The 18,042-nt window shown below is 43.4% G+C and overlaps 1 long non-coding RNA gene across 1 annotated transcript in view; it reads left to right on the top strand.

Annotated features, from left to right (window-relative positions):
• The first annotated feature begins 7,857 nt into the window (after positions 1–7,857).
• Positions 7,858–18,042, top strand: part of LOC147584446 (uncharacterized) — a 190,210-nt gene continuing 180,025 nt past the window's right edge. The window contains exon 1 of the long non-coding RNA XR_015250041.1: positions 7,858–7,971. This is a non-coding gene — a long non-coding RNA (uncharacterized LOC147584446). The remainder of the gene's footprint in view (positions 7,972–18,042) is intronic.

Here is an 18,042-nt window from a genome sequence, read left to right as displayed (position 1 = left end):
ATCATTGGATAGATAAATAAATAAACAGCCCTGTCAGGAGTGGGTAATATGGCAAAAACATCTCCTTCCCTATGCATCTCTATCTGTGTCTGGAACAGCTTAGAGCAAGCACTGATTTACTCCCAGAGAAGTGAGACAGGAATTGTAATGCAGGCCTAAGACTCTGAGGCAGTTAACAAGAGGCTCAGAAAAAGGTTGACCACAGCCACTGCACAGCTCCTGGCGAGCGAGGAGGGGAACAGAGCGAGAGGGGGAAGAGTCGTTCAGTCAGAAGCCAAAGCGATGGCACCTTCTGGAACTGGGAAGGAAAGAGAGGCTGTTTCCACCCCATTCTCCATCTTGTGAGGTAATGTATGTACAATCATAATTTTCACACAATGAAAAGCATGACTCTTTAATGATATAGAATGTATATGTGTCAAAAGTTACCAACTAAATAATGAGGAAACCAGTAATATGATAAAGGTAGTTCAAAGAGCATTTTGAGGGGTGCCTTGAGCCTCTGGTTCTTGATCTCAGCTCAGGTCATGATCTCTTAGTCTTGAGGTCATGAGATCAAGCCCCACATCAGGCTTTGCACTGGGTGTGGAGCCTGCTTGGGATTCTCTCTGTTCCTCTTCCTCTCCTTCTGTCCCTCTCCAGCTCTCTCTCTCTGCGCGCTCTCTCTCTCTCTCTCTCTCTCTCTCAAAAAAAAAAGAGCGTTTTGAAGAACAGGGTGATCTCATCTACTGGATAAAGGCATTCTGAAATAAATTTTCTGAGTCAAACATAAAACTGGAATATTCTGTAGAGCAGTGAAGCCTAACATGTAGGGTAATCTTTGTCACCTTAGAGAAATCTGCATGGTACGGGTGACTTCGCTGGGTCTCATCCCTTAATGGCACAGCCAAATACAGGTATATTTCCCTGGAAATTTAGTTAAATTGTCAAATAAGCCTATGAAACAGTTCTCCTTTATAACCTTAAATAGACATGCTGCCCTCTCTTTGCCGATTTTTCCAAATTTTAAAAGATCTTTTCTAATTGTCCCCCCGTTTTTTATCATAATTAATATCCAGAGATTATTCTTGACCACCCCAAAGGCTGGTCTCATGTTTTAGCTTGATTGTTTACAAAGGTAAAGTAAGCAGTGTTGCTTAACCATTATAATCTTCCTTGAGCCAGAGGTACTGAGGCCTCTCTAAAGCCAGAGAATTAACTTCTGTCTGGAAATTTTATTAAAGAATCTCAGGTTGGGCTGTTTAAAAGTCTTGATGATTTGGACTTCTATTCTGATGCAAGAAACCAAGGTCCAAGAAACTCCACCAGACAGATCTCACATGAAGTGCTAGTAAATTTTGGTGAATTCTTCAAGATTGCCCATGTTTTATTATGATCACTGGTACTCCAGGAAGTGACTTTCCTTACCTCTGGGAGGCTGGGAGCCTGTATGGCATAGAACACGTCTCAGGCCAGGTTTCCTGGGAGAGCTTTGTAAACATTGACGCCACGTGTTAAATATACCTTTGTAAAGGTGACCTTGTCACACTTGATTAAGTGAGGTTCCTTTTCAACATGACACTCCACATCTGGCCTTAGTTGCACAGCTAATTTGTCAAATTATATCTTGGTAAAAAGGAGGCCAAATCCTCACTGAACCTACGCAAATAACTATATTGCTGTGCAAAGTAAAGCATCTCAATAAACATCCTCGTCTCTGAATTCAGAGGTGACAGTAACAAGCCGATATCCTTACAAGTGCCCTCTTTCAGGGGCGCCTGGGTGGCTCAATTGGTTAAGCGTCCTACTCTTGTTTTTAGCTCAGGTCATGATCTCACAGTTTGTGGGATTGAGCGCCGCATTGGGCTCTGCACTGACAGTTCAGAGCCTACTTGGGACTCTTTCTCCCCCTCTCTCTCTGCCCCTCCCCGGCTCATGCTTGCTCTTGCTATCTGTCTCTCTTTCAAAACAAATAAACATTAAAAAAGTGTCCTCTTTTCAGTTTCCTAAAGCATCGTCTACTACATTGAGAGAGATTAAAAAGGAAGAGTAAAAATCCCCTCTCATACATTATGATAAATAGAACATTAAAAAATTAACGTATGCCGAAGTAGATAACTACCATTTAAATTTCAGTCTGGTTTTCCCTCATCAGTTAATTCAGTCCTATGTCATTAAATTTATTCCACTGGATCTTGGGTCAGCAGCTCCTTGTGTAAAATTGTCTACTTGTGAACTAAAGAGAATGTTAGAAGTTCTGATCAGTCCCCTAATACAGTCTGACAGTTGTCTAGATAATGTCAGCTTTACACGTTGGAGCTTTTACCCGTAAGCCTAGTCTTGACGCATCAATAGTTATTGGTATCCAATACAGTCCTTTCCTCAAGACTGTGAGTTTTTCTTTATCAAAGATACAGATTCTAGCCTGCAGGCCTTCAGGAACATGTCAGAGGAGAGTGAAAACCAGAGGTGGACGAGACTATGTATCTGTGGTTCATTTTGTGCAGCAGATAATAATATCAAAAAAGAGGAGAGTTAAATTCTCTGTTGGGATATAATACATAACTGTTTCCTTGAAAATTAATGTTCCCTCTTGGGCAAGAATATATTGTGGACAGTGAGAGCATTGGCAAATCTTTGGGACTTCGCATTCCCTTCTATAATATAGATAACTTATGCCACATTAATATCAATAACGTTTTACCTGTACAAAACTCTTCTGTGCTTTGACACATCATTTGTTGTCATTTTGCTTGTACAACAGTGTGGAACTAATTAAGAAACGTGCAGAAACAATCCTAGTTATTTTTAGCAATTTTTTATATGTGATATTAAAGAAGAAATCTTTGTGAGTTCCCATGGGAACTTTGGGACATCGCAAAGATATTTGGGTGTAAAAGAAATAATCAATCTTTCCCCTAAATGATGGTCTGGTTCTCTGATGGCAAAATCAAGAATTAGGAGAGGAAATCTGGAAGCTTGATTAAGACAGAAACAGTAGCTTGGTTACCTATTAATCAAAGTGGCAATAGAATATTTTAAGTAAATTCTGGAAGAAGGTGACATGGTTTTGTGAAACCTTGGCTCTTGAGAAATCAAGGTGATGATGATGAAGTAAGTGCAAAGCACAGAAAATTATTCTGGTAAGACTTAGGAGCCTTGCTATCCAGACAGATAACACAGAAGATAGTGAATAACCTTGTTCTCTCCCTTGTAAAAGCAGGCTACGTGTTCTAAGATCAATTTATCATTTTAACAGAGAGAAATCAAATTCTAGTTTGAAATTAATATCGGCTTTGGCAGTAAGGATTCCGCAGTTCCCCTACCTCTTTGGTTAAACTTACCTTAGGAATAAGCCCATCAGCCATGAGCACACTTTTCCAAAATTTTAGCACACCCCTTTGATGACACCAGACTCATTATTTGCAGATATTCTAAGCCAAGGTGAATAACATCTAATTTATATGAACCTTCTACAACTTTCCGTATCCAAGTTTTGTCTTTTCCACATTCGGGAACGCCCGGATGCTTTAAGCCAAACCTATCCCTCTTTCCCTTAAGAGATACATCCTGTTAGCTTTAAGTAGTCATTACTTTGTCATTACTCCTGGTATATAGTGTTAATCATTTGTATTGATTAAAACTTTTAACCAAAGCAACTCAATTTTATCTCAGAGAAATGAAAGCTAGGTAGAGAATTGAGAACCACCTATCAACACAGCCCAGAAATCTCACAAGAACATGTAATACGACCCCCTTGGTTACTCACACGCCTCTTACGTGTTCTCAAAGTGGCAAAAGGAACACGTCCATTAACAGCACCCAAAGATATAGCTACTCCATACCATGAAAATAGGAGGCAAAAGTATATATTTTTATATATTAAGACTTTAGTAAATAACCAAGATTTCTGTATTTTATTTTGTTTAGAAATTACCTGGGTATCCAAAAATTATTCATTAATTTACTCAATTTAACATTAGTCTACGATTTTAAAGTTAACTAAGGATGTCGGAAATTATGTTCAAATGGACACACTACAATCACAGTTGCTGTTGATATAAAAGGTTTTTTAGGGGCGCCTGGGTGGTTCAGTTTGGTTGAGCATCCAACTTCAGCTCAAGTCATGATCTCACGGTTTGTGAGTTCAAGCCCTGTGTCAGGCTCTGTGCTTACAGCTCAGAGCCTGGAGCCTGCTTCGGATTCTGTGTCTCCCTGTCTCTCTGCCCCTTCCTTGCTTGTGCTCTGCCCACCCCACCCTCCCCCCGCATTAAAAATAAACATTAAAAAAATTTTTTTATAAAGGTTTTTTAGAATTACTGTTCAATGTACTTACAATTTTTACATATTTCACAATCCTCAATATTATGTAGGTATAATATTAGCTTACCTAACCAGTAAATTAACATGAAAGGTTTAGGAAGTTCATGGTTAACTGGGTGGCTCAGTCATTTAAGCTTCCGACTCTTGATTTTGACTCAGGTCATGATCTCAGTCATTATCGCATGGTCATGGCATCCAGCCCACTTTTGGTGGGCTTTGAGCTGGGCATGGAGGCGGCTTAAGATTCTCTCTCTCTCTCTCTCTCTCTCTCTCTCTCTCTGCTCCTCTCCCCTACTCTTTCTCTCTCTCTCAAATACAAACAAACAAACAAAAACTTTAGGAAGTTCAGATTAACTAGCTTATTCATGAAAAATATACCAAACCTTGCTTTTAATAATTGTTATATTATACCTCATACTGATAAAACCAGAGAAAATGTGTATAACTATTGTTAAGCCAAAAGATTAAATCGGCATGATTTGCTTAAGGATTCATCTTGATTACTTGAATTTTGATTCTTATAAAAATGCTTCTTAGCTAGTATTTTCTATAAGAAAGGATTTTGGTAAGCCAATCCATTTAAAATATCGGAAGCTTAGTTTATTTGGAGGGTAATTCTGGGAATATACGTAATTTATTTAAGTGCTTAAAATCTCTATAAAGCAATTAATTACTTTCATTTGTGAGACATTGTAATCTAATTAATTAATATTTCAGGAAAAGGGAAATATATCGCAATGAAAAGTAAAGCTTTTCTTAATTACGCACAACCCTTCAGAGACCTTGTAGCTTTACATAGTTACCGGCCATGAACAGAGAGAAATAGAAAAATTCACCGTTCCAGATCTCAAAGGCCTGTTCTTCATTCCAGGAAGAATAAAATATTTTCCTAATTGATTTGAGGTCACAAGTTGCCAAACGGACAAACAGAAAAGACTAACAAACCGGTTTCTTACCCAACAGAGAATAGATGCCACCATTTCAGGAGAAATCACCAAACGATCAGCCCGGAAAGCTGGGGCCCTGGTCATTGTAGTCATTGTAGTCAACAATGGCCGATAACGTCCCAGCCATGCACTAATCAGAACCAGGACTAAAGTTGGTCAAGGAGCAGAAATTAAAAAGAACTTAGAATTCGATTTCAGAGACAGAGAGCTAGGGAAGATAACGTTTATTACCATGTTTATCATTTGCACTCCATCCCAGGAGCCAAAATAGCATGCTAGGCTGGACAGCCCATGAGGTCTGCTCCCCGTGCATCATAGGTAAATGGGCCCTGGCAGGTTAGACCACTTGGCAATCTTATCGAAGCCTCCAGAACTGATGGGTATAATTACTACGGTTTTCAAAAAGTTAAAAATGTACAAATGTAGAATAAACGTGTTACAGATTTACTGACTCATCCATAAGGGAACTAGTAAGGTTGGTAAAGATAGTTAAAATGGCATTTTGAGGAACGGGGTTACATAGTTTACAAAAAGGGGGGGGGCATTCTTAAATAACGGTAGTCATTATAATGGGGTGGGCTGAAACAGGGTTCCCCAAAGATGTCAACACTCAGATCCTCAGAACACATATTCATGTGATTTTTACCTGACAAAAGAGATTTTGAAGCTGTGATTTAGGTTAAGGATCTTGAGATGGGAGATAATCCTGGATTATCTGGGGAGGCGCAGTTTAATTACAAGTCTTTAAAAGGGGAAGAGGGTGACAGAAATGTAGGCGGGGGATGATGTGATGTGACAAGGAACCCCTGTTGCTCACTTTATTTTTCTTTTCCTTTTTTTTTCTTTTTTTTCTTTTTTATTTTTTTCAATGTATGAAATTTATTGTCAAATTGGTTTCCAAACAACACCCAGTGCTCATCCCAAAAGGTGCCCTCCTCAATACCCATCACCCACCCTCCCCTCCCTCCCACCCCCCATCAACCCTCAGTTTGTTCTCAGTTTTTAAGAGTCTCTTATGCTTTGGCTCTCTCTCCCACTCGAACCTCTTTTTTTTTTTTCCCTTCCCCTCCCCCATGGGTTTCTGTTAAGTTTCTCAGGATCCACATAAGAGTGAAACCATATGGTATCTGTCTTTCTCTGTATGGCTTATTTCACTTCGCATCACACTCTCCAGTTCCATCCACGTTGCTACAAAGGGCCATAGTTCATTCTTTCTCATTGAGACTGAGGAAGAGGGCCACAGGCTAAGAAACAGAAGCCTCGGTCAGCTACAAATGGCCCTCACTTTACAGTTGGCAAGAACGCAAGGGCCTCTGTTCTACACCTGAAAAGGTGTATTCTTCCCACAACTGGAATGAGCAGGAAAAGGATTCTGCCCTTGAGCCTCCAGAAGGCAATGAAGTCTACATACAAATCAGTTTCAGTGTGGTGACACCTGCTTTGACCTTTTGACCTTTCAAGCTGTAAAATGATACACTGGTGTCCTCTTAAGCCACTGAGTCAGTAGTTATTTGCTATGGCAACGATAGAAAAGCAACGCACTGAGACAGATAAAATTTGTTAACATGCTATAGGTCAGTAAAACTGTCACCTTTGAGGTTATCTTTTCTACCTGATAGATACCTACATGGGGCATTTAACTTCACCAACAGTGATTTCATAACTACCGGTAAATACCAATGTCAAACACAGGCACGTTGCTCTAGACACTGCAACAATCTTGGTGTGAGTCTTACACAGTGCGGCAGTCGATATTGAGAGACCATGCTACTCACCTTTTGCCTTCTTTCCAAGTTTAATTAAGTTTTTTCGCTGGTGAGATGAGGAAGCGTCATGTCAGGTTTTAGATGATCAGCTCCAGGAGGGCATCACCTTATTTGTATCAATCCGTGTTGTCTTGCCTCAATGCCTGACACGCAGCAGGTGCTCAATGAATGTTTGCTGAGTGAGTGAATAAAGCTCTCCTACCTCATCCTGAATGTTTCCTGCCATGCAATCTGTGATTCAACCACCCTGAATTCCTTCTATTCTTTAAACAAGCCATGCTCTCTCTCACCATGAGACTTTTGCATTTCCTTTTCTCTGGCCCCGAGCCCCTGTGCCCATCCACCTTGCCTAGCAAGGAGCCCCACCTTCGATCTCGGCTTAGACCTCACCTCCTCTGGGAAGTAATGTCTGGTTGCCTCATCTCCCCATGATGATTTCCTCTGCTCTCACCATGTCTGTGCTCAATGCCACAGCACTTAACATACATGCGCCTTCTGCAGACCTCCCCTCGATGGTCTAACGTAGCAAACGGTCATAGTTGAAGCATCAACTCTACAGTCAGACTGCCGGGGTTCAAACCCTGGCTCTGCAACGGACTAGCTGTGTTATTTTAGGTAAGTTAACTGATCTTCTGTGACTCAGTGTTCTCATCTGTAAAACAGGGATAACATGAGTACCTCTACTACATACAGATGTGGTAAAGATTAAGTATCAAGGGCTTAGGACAGAGCTTGGGATATGGCTAGCACATGGGAAGCTATTATTGTTTTGTAAATTCCTTGAAATTGGAACCACCATCTTGTTCACCACTGTCCTCCATTTCTGACGCAGGATGCCTGACGTGGAGTTAAGTGCTCAGAATCCTCTAATGACTTGAATAGAATTGTGAGCCATTGACGACCATCCTTTCCCGGGCCCAGAATTGGAGATCAGAGAGTAATGTCTTGGTAGTGAGGTAAGCTACCCAGAGAGGCTTAACTCCAAAGCCAGAAGAGGCCTGTCCCACCACCCCCTCCCCAAAATGTCTGGAAGTCAAACAACTAACCAATCCTGGTGCTCCCCGGAAGAGGTTGCTGACTTAAGTCTTCTGGGACATAGGCCTCATTACATCACAGTCACAGGCAACCTATTCCAAAAGGAGTATGGATTCTTAGCAATGGCAGACCTTTCTATTTCTGCCTCGCCAGCACACACACACACACACACACACACACACACACACACACACACACCCACACACCTCCTTCCATCTCACCCTCAAGATTCCTAGATCAGGAAATTCTCCAGCAGCCTTGAGACCCATTACACTGACCCTAGGGATCAGCCTTTGAATTTCCCAAGTTTGCTTAGGTCCAGGGTGTCCCTTGGAGCAATATAGAAGTGTTTGCTCTGGCTAAGGGAATGTAGTGCCACACTTTCCTTTGTTTGGCTCCTGGGGTTGCTAGCTGAGCCATCACACCCTTTTTGGCACACAGACTGAGAACTATCCACCTTCAGCCCTTCTGCCCAGTGGGGTTTGGAAGCACCAGCCCAGCCAGGAATGGCGCAGAGCCACTCACACAGGTAGAACCCACAACGGCTTAATCAAACTCACACTCCTGCAGGCATCTGCGTCCAGCCCCCACAGAGTGAAAAGAGAACATAAATTACGAGAAAGGCACAGTCACTTCGCAGAAATTACCCCAAGCCAGCATGGAATTTGTACATGGACAGAAATGATGAGATTCAGTATGAATTTTTAAGGGCCTCATCTTATTACATGCTGAAATGGTGTGGGCCGAATCCAAATGAGCAATGAGGAAGCATCACCGAGGATGGTCTATACCCTCCTAGTTGCCATTTCTTATTTAGTTAGGTTTTACAACTACTACCTTTGTGATTCTCGTTTATCTTATTTTATTTTATTTAAAAAATTTTTTTAATATTTATTTTTGAGGGAGACAGAGCGTGAGCAGGGGAGGGGCAGAGAAAGAGAGAGACACAGAATCCGAAGCAGGCTCCGGGCTCTGAGCTGCCAGCACAGAGCCCGATGTGGGGCTTGAACCCACGAACTGTGAGATCATGACCCGAGCTGAAGTCGGATGCCCAACCGACTGAGCCACCCAGACACCCTGTGATTTTCATTTTAATGCTTTTATTTCCCATAACATGAGGGAGCTTGAAAACACAACATAAACAGAAGCTTTAAAAAATGAAATAAAATTAAATGGCACCCCTTTGAATTATTATTGCAATTTTGCCTTTGAGAAAAATGAGCCAGGAAAGTTACACAAAATGTCAAAGGTCATGTAGCATTATGGCTACAGAGACTTAGACCCCTGGATTCCGGATTTCTAGAAACACTGCCTCACCCAGTTCTCATTCTGTGAGTTGGGTGCTGTTATTCCACCATTAGACGGCTAAGGAAGCACTCTCCTGAAGTGGATGAGACTGAATACAATTTACCTAAGAGAGCAGATATTTGACGAAAAAGTATAGTTGAATTGTGCATACCTGGGTGACTAAGCAAATTTCAATAGTTTAATAAGAGCATTCAAAAAGCTTAGCAGTATTGGCAAAGGGTGTTTCAAATGCCATGCCCGGACTGACCGTCTTCCTCTCTAATCTCTCCAAGGAGAGTGGCTTGTTGACATTTGAAGGGTCATTGTCCCAAAAGGCGGCTTGCCCGGACCCATGACACTGCCAGAAATCACAAGACCACGCTGAAAATACACAAAGACATTCCCTGTGGCCCCAGGCATCTCTGGCTTGAATAAAAGATAGCATTTTAGCAATAGGACCCTGCAATTTCAAAGGATAAACTGGCATCATCCCTTTGAGAATATCACCTTGAGTCCATCTTAGGAAAGAAAGAATAGAAAGTAGCATTTTGTCAAACCTCATCTCCTACTGCCTCCACCCTCTGCAGCTCTCCCAGGGAGGTGGGCAGGTGGGTCGCAAATGGGTCAAGGCCCTGCCTTGATAAACAAGGAGAAGCATATATAGTTTACCCTTGAACAACACGGGGTTGAACTGTGCGGGTCCATTTGTCTGCAGATTTTTTATAGGCAGTATCTTAGGTGTGTTTTATGATTTTCTTACTAGCATTTTCTTTTCTCTAGCTGACTTTATCGCAAGAATATAGTCTATAATACATATAACATAGGAAATATGTGTTGACCGATTGTTGACGTTATCTGTAAGGCTTCAGGTCAACGGTAGGTTATCAGTAGTTAGTCTGAGGGGGGAGTCAGAAGTTACACGGAGACTTTTGACTGCATGGGTGTCGGCGCCCCTAACCTCTCACCTTGTTCAAGGGTCAGCTGTCATTTGCCAGAGGCCTCTTTTCCCAGGCTCTAGCCTAAAGTTTCTTATGTTTCCTCTCTGCGCCAGGAAAACCTTGCCAGGTGAGCCCTGTGTGCTAGGCCTCTGCCATCTTTGCTGCCTCCCAGCCAACCTTTAGTTCCTGGAAACACTCAGCCTGGCTTCTGAATCCACAGAGCCTTGAGGTGGCTTCCTGGTGTGTGTGTGAGTGACTTCGTGTGTAACTGTTAGTACCTGGGGCTGGCTAATGTGTTCTACCTGCCAGGTAATATATTCCTCCTTTCACGGGCTTCTTGAGACAGTTTTTTTTTTTTTTAAATTGTCCTTTGAAACTAAGTACAGTTATTACTTTAATTGGTTAAGAGAGAAGTTATATAACACAAGAAAATTATTGGGGCTTTTTTGACATTACACGTTAGTTTTCCCCTCTGTAGATCAAATGATTGCATTTTTAAAACCATTCCTTCTGATTCAGTCATTTCCCAATTTTTATTCCTTGATGTGATTGAGTCCCCCCTGGGTACTCCCCAAGAAAGTCTCAATCAAACTAAAACGCTTCCCAACAAGACCGTAAAACATATATAATCTGATACATGCTTCCATTTCCCCAATTTTAAAAATCTCTCTTTTTTGAAACCTCTTTCTTGATATTTACCACTAATGTCTAATTTGTTTATCATTATTATTTTGGGGGTCATGAAATCCATATTTTTTTTATTTACTTACTTATTTTTAATTAAGGTATCATTGGCACACAACATTACATTAGTTTCAGGTGTCCAACATAATGATTCAATATTTGTGTGTATTGTGAAAGGAGTAAGTCTAGTTAACATCTGTCTAGTAAGTCTTGTTAATATCCATCACTATACATGATTACCAACTTTGTGCGTGTGATGAGAACTTGTAAGATGTACTCTTTTAGCAACTTGCTAATGTGCAGTACATTATTATTAACTATGGTAATCATGCTGTACATCATATCCCCATGACATATTTATTTATAACTGGAAGTTCGTAACTTTGCACCACCTTCACTTAGGCCCACCTCCACCGTTCACCTCTGGCAACCACCCATCTGTTCTCTGTATATATGACCTTGTTTTTTGGTGTTTTGTTATTTAAATTCTATGTAGACATGAAAGCGTATGACAGTTGACTATCTCTGACTTATTTCACTTAGCATAATATACTCTAGGTCCATCAATGTTGCTGAAAATGGGAAGATTTCATTCCTTTTTATGGCTGAGTGACATTCCTCTGTGTGCGCATATCTGTGTGTGTGGACACCACATCTTCTTTATCCACTGGTGAACACCCAAGTTGTTTCCATAATTTGGCTATTGTAAATAATGCCACAAGGAACACAGGGTCACGTATATCTTTTCAAACTACCATTTTTGTTTTCTTCAGATAATTGCCCAGAGGTGGCATTGTTGGATCATATGGTAGTTCCATTTTTAATGAGAAATGTCTATACTGTTTTCCATACTGGCTACACCAATTTACATTCCCACCTGCAGTGTACGAGGAGAAATTCCATTTCTCCACGTTCTCACCAACACTTGCTATTTCTTACCTTTTTGACAGTAGCCAATCTGGTAGGTGTGAGGTGATATTTCTTTGTGGTTTTGACTTGCATTTCCCTGATGGCTTGTGATGTTCAGCATCTTTTCATGTGTGTGTCGGCCGTGTGGACGTCTTCTTTGGAAAAACGTCTATTCAGATCCTCTGCCCATTGTTTCATTGGAGTGTTGTTTTGCTTTTGAGTTGTATGGATTTACTTATTTATTTTGGGAATTAACCCCTTATGAAATATATGATTTGCAGATATTTTCACCCATTTTGTAGGTTGCCTTTTCATTTCATTTTGTTGATGGTTCTCTTTGCTGTGCAGAACCTTTTTCGTTTGATGTAGTTTTTTTTGTTTGTTTGTTTTCTTTTTTCTTTTTTTAGTTTTCATTTGTTGCCTTTGCTTTGGGTGCAAATTCCAAAATATATATATCACTAAGACTGCTGTCAAGGAGCTTAGCACCTATGTTTTCTTCTAGGAGTCTTAAGGTTTTAGGTGTTCCGTTCAAGCCTTTAATTCATTTTGAGTTAATTCTTGCATGTGGTGTTAAGAGAGTGGTTCCATTTTATTTTTGTGCATGTAGCTGTCTAGCTTTCCCAACACCATTTGTTGAAGAGACTTTTTCCCATTGGATATTTTTGGTTCCTTTGCCATAAATTAATTGACCATACATGTGTGGGCCTATTTCTTGGCTTTCTATCCTATTCCATTGATCTACGCATCTGTGTATTTTTGTTAGTACCATACTGTCTTCATGACTACTGCTTTGTAATAGAGTTTGAAATCAGGGAGCATAGTACCTCCAGCTTTGTTCCTCTTTCTCAGTATTGTTTTGGCAATTCAGAGTCTTTTGTGGTTCCATACAAATTTTATGATTCTCATTTTCTCTTTTTATTAAAAAATGCCATTGGAAATTTGATAGAAATGGCCCTGAATCTGTGAATTGCTTTGGGTAGTATGGACATTTTGGCAACATCCTTCCATCCAATCCATAAACATTAATTTTATCTTTACATTTTATCTTTCCCCTTATTTGGGTCTTCTTCAGTTTCTTTCATCAGTGTCTTACAGTTTTCAGTGTATAGCTCTTTCATCTACATGGTTAAATGTATTCCTATACAGTTTATTCTTTTTGATGTGATTTTAAATGGGATTGTTTTCTTGATTCCTCTTTCTGATAGGTCATTATTCATATATAGAAACACAACAGATTTCTGTACATTGATTTTTGATGCTGCAACTTTACTGAATTCATTTATTAGTTGTAAAGCTTTTTGTTAGTGTGTTTAGGGTTTTCTGTAGATGGTGTCATGGAAAAACTTTTAGTTTGTCAGTATTCAGTATGATGTTAGCCATGGGTTTGTCATATATGGCTTTTATTGTGTTGAATTGTGTTTCTTCCATACCACTTTATTGAGAGCTTTTATCACAAATGGATGCTGAATTTTGTCAAATGCTTTTTACGCATCTATTGAGATGATCGCATGATTTTTATGCTTCATTTTGCTAATGTGGTGCATATTGAATACCTCTTATGTGTTAGGTATTCAACAGCCACCAGACAGTAATGGCTCCCGCCTTTAAAGTCTTCCATTTGGGTATGTAAGTTTATGAGCTCTGAATCTTTTCCTTCTTCCTGCCTGGAGATATCTCTGTTTCAGTGTTTGTAGAGCATGCCAGCCTCTCCTGCACGTAGCGGGCAGAGCAGGGTCTGAGCCATATTCCTAGTCTGACCTGTATAGAGGATACCGTGAACATGGATGGCAGTGGTGGGAGAACAGCACAACCCTCTGTCTTTTGCTTCACTATTCAGAGGCTCTGTTGTGTAGGACAGTCCCTCTCAGGGCCACACCACAGCCCTTCACCCTTCCAGGCACCTGCTGTCCTGTTGACCTGCTTGGTCATGATCTAGTGCACCAGATGCCAGATGCATCACTTCACATCGAGTACAAATCACATGGCATTATGTAAGACAGACACCAGCACTGCTCACGGGTTGTTCCTTCCTCTTGGCAGAAGGAAATGACAAGTGCATGCTGTTGAGCAGCTGCTGTGTCTTAGGCAATTACTTTTCTAAGCCCTCAACCTACCTGCAAGGGAAGTGTTACTGATAAAGGAATGGAAACCCTCTGAAGTCGAGCTGACTTGCTCACGACCATACGGGAGTTAAACTCAGGTCTTGCTAGATCCATAGCAGGTGCTTATCCCACTACACCACACTCTATGGAGTAAAATTAAGGGCTCTGCTCTGAAAAACCAGGGGGCAATTTGCTGAGGTGGATAAACCTAGATTCTTTGCCGTCTTACCGATAGCTGTGGCACTTGCCCTGTGGGATGGCAGTCTTTTCCTCGCACAACCTAAAGAAAACACAAATATCTGTCGGTGGAAGAGAGCTGACAGGAAGGAGCTCGGGAGAGCTTTACCAGGGTGATGTGAAATCCCAGTAAGCCAGAAAACTATGGCAGATGCTTTACTCATGAACAACTTTAGAGTCCAGCTGGGGCCAGCATGCTGCGTGCTGTACCAATGAGATTCCTGAAAGATGGGCTGAGGTCGGGGTAAAATTGGGACTCATTCCCAGAGAATGTCGCGAGCTGTTGGGGTGCCATCGAGGCCCCGTTGAGTTATCGCAGATTTCCGTCATGGCAGCCAATGGGTGGCAGGCACCAGCTCTGGGCAAGTCTCTGGGCTGGGGCTAAGTTTCCAGCCATGAACCCTGCATGGTGGGGTGAAGTGGCAGTCAGATGGAGGAGCCTCCGGCAGCAGGAGAAGTGGGTAACTCCCACTCAGACCTCCGTCGGTGTGAACAGGAGCCCCTCACCCCCAGCACTTACCACTGCATAAGACCGGGCACACATACCACAGTGAGTGACGTTCATTCAGGGGACACCTACAGGCCAATGAGAAGACAAGGCTAGTAAGACACAGCCCTTAATCTCAAGTGCTTTTGAGCATCATTCCACACGTTTTACAGAAGAAGGAAAACACTCCCAGAAGGCTTGTTAACTTGCTTGGGGTCACGGGGTCGGCGTGTAGTAGATGCAGTATTAGAATGCTGGAGTACCTGACCACGGAGCCTGGATCTTTCCACGATACCACAGATGCTGAAATAACTCTAAACTGGTCCAGTAAATTAATTTCAAAATATCCACCCCGGTCTAGAAGCACTCCCTGGAGTCTGAAGAGATGCTCTGATACATGGCCAGTGGCTTATTCATGAGGTCAGGCGGGTCAGTCAGCCGAGAGGCCTAGAAAGAGCCAAGCTGTTGCAGAAACTCTTCCTGAGAGCCAGTTCTCACTGCAGAGGGAGGGGCCCTGGGTCTTGGCCTAATAGCCCACAGTTAGATCCTCTCCATGGCAGATACAGAGATCCCTTAAAGGAAGGGATCCAGCTGAAATGCTGGCAGCAAATGCCTCCTGTTATCAGCTCCTTCAGAATCTGCCTCAACTGCAGAGTGCTGTCTCACCCGGGGGTATGCCCTTCCTAAACGGCCTATATTCAGTGGCGCAAGGCCTGGCCATTTGGGCCCAACTTGGAGTGGGTGATAATTGCTCCCCAACTCCCCACCAGGTTGGCCAGGCTTGGTGGGGCGTACATCATAATGGACTTCTCCTGCTGTTCACTGCTGCTTCCTTCCTTTCCTTGCACAGGTGTTGACCCCAATAAACCTCTTGTCCTCCAGTCTGTTTTGGCATCTGCTCTCAGAGACACCAACCTGCAACAGTACCGAATCCCTTCAGGCATATGCATGTGTGAGCATTGGGCTGGGGGAGAGAGATACAGAGGAACAGCATAGTCCTCGCTGTGAAGATGCTCGTTGTTGGGCATAAGGGGAGAAGTGTGGGTGGCTCAGCTCAAACTCCCATCTGCAGAAGATGAGCTCAGAGTCTAGTCCTCCTCCTTCTGCCCAAGAGCCCACGCAGTGGGGCTGTCCTTGGCCTTCAGGCTGCTGACGGCGAATCACGTAGGACCAGGACCATACGAGGAGACCTTCTGGACCTGGACACTGGCTTTTCCCCAGCTGATCTGCCAGTTACTTTGCTTATAGCCTTCGCTTCATATCCACTGACACCATCCTGGTCCAAGCCACTGGCCTCTTTACTGGGCTTTTCCACCACCCCTTTCTCTGGCCCCCTGCTTCTGGTCATTCTCCACACCACATTCACAGTAAACTCAAAATAGAAGGCAGATCACTTCTTCCACTGCTTAAACCTTTCCAATGGCTTCTTATTGCTTTTAGAAGAAAATCCACATCATCTAACATGGTCTAGAATGTTCTCCATGGTCTGGCGCTATCTATATTTTGCATATATTTTTTTCAGCAAATATTTTTTGAATGTCTGCCACATGCCAAGCAATGTGTTCTGTGCTGGAGATACAACAGTGAACAAGACAAAGCTCTTTTTTTCCAATGAGTGGGGAGACATAGACAACAAGCAAGAAAATAAATAACAAATGTATTAGACCAAAAATGTCATGGAGGGAACAAAAACAAGCTCCTGGGGTGGATGTTGGGGGCAGCTGGGAAAAGGAGGAGATGGAGTGTCCATAATAAATTGATGTTTCAGCAGAGGCATTAGAGAGCTTTAAGAGAGGGAGCCATGTCAGTATCTGGTGTGGGGAGCGGGGGCAGGAAGTGCTCCAGCAGAGAAAGGAGCAAGTGCAAAGGCCCTGAGGTGGGAGTGTGCTCAGCCTGTTTCAGGAAAGCAGGGTGGCCGCAGGAGCAGAGTGGATGGGAAGGAATGGAGGTAAGAGTTCAGGAGCATGACGGTTCTCATGGGTAATTACAGCACTGTGTAGTGCATAAGTGTTACCACATTACACTACAGTCTGAATCTCCCAGAGCTGGCAGCTCTGAGAGGGTTTGTGCAGAACGGTGCCAACGCTGACTTGATTTCCGGGGGTGAGGGGTGGGAGGGGAAGCTGGAGACCTGGTAGGCATCGTCCTACAGGGCTGGAATAGGATGGCCGTGGTGGAGATGGGCAGAGGTGGCCAGCGTCTAGAACCTTGGAGCTGCCTGGTAGCTGGCTCTAGCGTTTGAGAGAGGGTTAGGGATCGCCCCAAGGTTTGGGACCTGGGCTACGTAAGAGTGGGTTTCTTCCTTACCAAAAGGGGAAGACCATGCCACGGGCAGTTTAGTAGGAAGTTAGGAACTCCTGTAAGACATGTCAGGTTCACCGTTGCATATCTTACCACTACACCCGAATCACTGTGCTCTCACACCAGGTGTCCATCAGTTTCTAGAAAATCAAGCCTACTTTACCAGAGGGCCTTGCACTTGCGGAGCCCCTGGGCCAGCTTCTCCCGGAGTGTGCCTAGAAGGGGACAGCAGCCAGCTGACAGACACACAGGACTTTGAGCCTCAGGCACTTTCTTCCTTCAAGGCCTCAACAGGACCGTCACTTCCTGTCCATGTGCTGAAAGAAGTTTCCATCCCCTTCTAGTCACATAAGCTCTGCTTTCTTCGGGGACCGTGTTACACTCTCTGTAACCTATTTGTTTGTTCGCTGTGTACTTGCTTATTTGCTCGGCTGTTAGCCCCACAAGGGTCAAGACCATGGCTCTCCTGCTCCTTAGCACTTAGCTCAGTGCCTGGCCCATGGTGGTTAGTCAATAAACATTTGTTAATTTAATAAGGAGAAGGAACGATCATCCTATAGTGCAGGGGCTTTACAGCCTGGGAGAGGAGATGGCACGAAATATTGGTCACATGTGAGAAAGAGCGAGGGCAGACAGGGCCAAAGGAACACTGCCTGGCAAGGGGGCAGGGACCGGGTGTAGCCGGGGAGGCCTTACAAGGCCGGCTCCCCAGAGCGCAGGAGCTGGAGCAGGCGCGCAGCGAGCCCCGGCCTTCCTGCAGGCAGAGGGGAGTTGGGAACCGCCAGGCGGGGGGCGGCTCCACCAGGCTCCCGGGAGGCAGGCCAGGCAGGTGGACCGCCTTCTCCCCTCCACGAGGGCAGCAGAGGGAGGGTGCGCAGTGCCCCAGCGGGCCAGGGAGCACCAGGAATGGAACGACCTGCACTGGCTGCCAGAAAGCCTTTCCAAAAGCTCCTAGCCCCAGGTGGCAGAGGGAGGCACAGCAGCCATAAATCAGAATTCACTGCAGCTGTCACAGAGGGTAGTTCCCCAGCACATCCTTTCAGACAC

Source organism: Puma concolor, chromosome A1, assembly GCF_028749965.1.
Source record: "Puma concolor isolate L17-30 chromosome A1, mPumCon1.1.hap2, whole genome shotgun sequence".
NCBI lineage: Eukaryota > Metazoa > Chordata > Mammalia > Carnivora > Felidae > Puma > Puma concolor.
Note: the sequence above shows the minus strand (reverse complement) of the source record. Positions and strands in the feature narration are given on the sequence as shown.